The sequence below is a fragment of the Otolemur garnettii genome, unplaced genomic scaffold (genome assembly GCF_000181295.1).
Source record: "Otolemur garnettii isolate 467f Iridium unplaced genomic scaffold, OtoGar3 scaffold00007, whole genome shotgun sequence".
In the NCBI taxonomy this organism is placed as follows: Eukaryota; Metazoa; Chordata; class Mammalia; order Primates; family Galagidae; genus Otolemur; species Otolemur garnettii.
The window spans coordinates 40,959,523-40,962,622 of record NW_003852402.1 but is presented as its reverse complement, the minus strand read 5'-3'; positions in this window follow the sequence as shown (position 1 = coordinate 40,962,622).

The window sequence follows — 3,100 nt, the reverse complement described above, 5'->3', positions numbered from 1 at the left end:
AATCACAAGGTCTATAAATTTGGAAAGGAGAGGAATATTTCTTATAAAAGGATTGCAGCCTGCAGGCTGGCCATCCCACTTGCTGGAAAGCATAGCCTCCAGAGGGAACTAAAAGTACACACTTTTTTTTTTTTTTAGAGAGAGAGTTTCACTATGTTGCCCTCAGTAGAGTGCTGTGGCATCACAGCTCACAGCAACCTCAAACTCTTGAGCTTAAGTGATTCTCTTATCTCAGCCTCCCAAGTACCTGGGACTACAGGTGCCTGCACAACACCTGGCTATTTTTGGTTGAAGTTGAGTTGTCATTGTTGTTTAGCTGGCCTGGGCTGGGTTCAAACCCACCAGCCTTGGTGTATGTGGTCAGTGCCCTAGCCACTGAGCTACAGGTGCCGTCAGTAAAAGCAGGCACTTTGAAAGAGGAAGAGTGAGACAGGAATTTATGCTGAATAAGTTGGCCAAATACACATTTTCAACAGGTTTCAGGAGGATCTATGAATATTCATAAAGGGGTGTGTGCACATGCATAGTAAGCAAACATGTATGTTACACGTGTCTCATGTTTACTTTGGGTGAGGACTTAACACTTTTCTTTTTTTTATTTTTAGTGGAGATGTGGTCTTGCTCTTGCTCAGGCTGGTCTCAAACTCCTGAGCTCAAGTGATTCTCCCACCTCACCTCCCAGAGTGCTAGGACTACAGGTGTGAGCCACCTCGCCCCACCTAAAACTTAATACTTAAATACATTAAAATTATCCTCCATATATCAAAAGGTGAAATGGAGGACACAGAAGAATTTTGTGTACAGACTCTGTAAACCAACCAGAACCAGTCTGTGGTCACTGATTTTTTATCAAGAAGGAATGCTGATTAGTTGTGTCAATATAACGAAAAGGGAGGGGCATCAGGTGGTTGGCTGAAATCAGCAGAGGAGCGAGTCTTCCTTAAAGGCTGGTTTCTGTTTAACCTTTAGGAAAGCAAGTCTAATGGCATTAGTGAGGGAAGGGGTCTAATGAGTTGTGTCATGTCCGGGAACTCAGTTCGTAATGTTACTCCGGTTCTCCTTGGCCAAGAGGAGGTCCATTCAGTTGGTTGGGTGGCTTTGGATTTTATTTTTATTTCTCAGAAATCTGTAATTCTTCCCCTAATCCATAGTCCTTCCCACTGTTTTCTGTAAACTACTATTGATCCAGGTGTTTAAGCCAAAATCCTAGAGCTATCCTAGAGTTGTTATTTTTATAACACCCATGTCCAATCCATCAGCAGATCCTATAGGTTTTACCTACAACATATGTAATTCCACCACTTCTCATTGATTTCATGGTCACCATTTTAGTCTAAGGCTCCATATCTCTTGCCTAAGCTTTGGCCGTAGCCCCCTAACTGTCTCTATTATTGGCATATTCTTTACATTGCCATGACAGCCATCATGCTAAAATGTGAAACAAATCATATCCCATGACCCCTCCCCTCCTCCTCACCCTCCCAATGGCTTCCTGTGAGGGATACAGTGGATCAGCATCTAGCATCCATTCTAGGTGCTTTCTCATCCTGCAAGAGCTGGAAAACTAAAAATTGCACTTGTTAGATTCTCTTGCAGCTATGGCTTGAGATGGGTCTTAGATCTTACCAAATGGATAGACATATGAGAGACTAGGAGGTAGAATTGGGGTAAAGACCAGGTTCTGACTGCTTTGACTGTCATTGCAGGTGAGCATGTTCACAGAGACATTGGTTGGGTCGATTAAGGGACAGTTGTGGCAGTAGGAGGGCTTCCCATTCCCTGGGTTATAGCCGTGGCATATGTTCTTTAGGTCACTGGTTCAGCGGCAACCTCTTGCTTGCCCGTCTTCCTGATGAGGCAGAGGTAGCAGCTAGCAGCCTGGTTGGATGCTGGTGTTCTCAGTCTTATTCCTGGAGGCCTGGCACTTGCTCTTGCAGCCCTTTCAATGATTTCATAAGTACTCAAAGTCTCTGCATCAGATCTCATTCAGATTAAATCATGAAAGTATTTCCTAGCTCCTGTGACTGAATCTTAACAGATATACTTCTAATCACATTCTAATCACATTCGGAATTAATCTAAAGTTCTTACCAAGCCTATATCATCAGCTCTTAGCCACTTTCTTACCCCTCTCTGACCTTGCGTAAACCACTCTGCACTTGGCACTTCTGTCCTTCCTTGAACACACCAAGCGGGCCCCCCCTTAGGCCTTTTGTACTTGCTGTTCTTATTCCCCTGGATCTATAGCATGACTCATTCTCCTTTTTCATGTCTCTGCACAAACATCCCCTCTTCAGAGAGGTCTTTTCTAACCACCTATCTAAATATCACTCTCGGTCATCTTGTCCTTTTACTTTTCTCTGTTTTTCTTCATTATACTTAGCATCTGTCATAGTATATATTTGGTTAAAGTCTATCTGCCTCATCGAAAAATAACTTTCTGTTAGTTGCTCTATTCTCAGTGGGTCAAGCAGTTTTTAGCACATAGTGGGTACTTTATGAATATGTTTTTAGTGAATTCCCATTTTACAGATAGGGAGACCTAAGGCGAAGAATGATTAAGTGACTTACTCCCGCCAGATAATGAGCAGCAGAGCTGGGGTTTGAACTCAGGCAGTCCCTCGTGAGAGCATTTGCTCTACGCAGGGCATGACGCTGCCTCCCTAGTGCAGCCAACCAACCTCCGTTCAAATGTTCATGTGCTTTGTTTGAAGAAAGACTGGTAATAATTAATTGTTGGAGAAAGAAAGAGAGAAATTTGCTTAAGCTTTTGCCTGACCAAGAGAGGGATGTCCTGACCCATAAACACAACTGCCTGCCTCTGAGGCGGGCACATCCCTGTGGTGGAGACAGGTGGCAGAACAAAAAAAGAGATGGCTCAGTGCCCCGCCTGTGAGACCATCCACCTGACTCCACCCACTTGGCCTGCTCTAAAGCCATCCTTTCCTCTGCTTCTCAACCTGCAAATACAGCGCCATGCCCTCAGCATCACCCTGACGTTCTCTGTGGTGTTGTGGTTGTTTCACTCCCACAGGGTTGATTCCTATTCTTCACCCATTACCCTTATTTATTTCCCCCTTTACTTCTTTCTCAAAAAGAG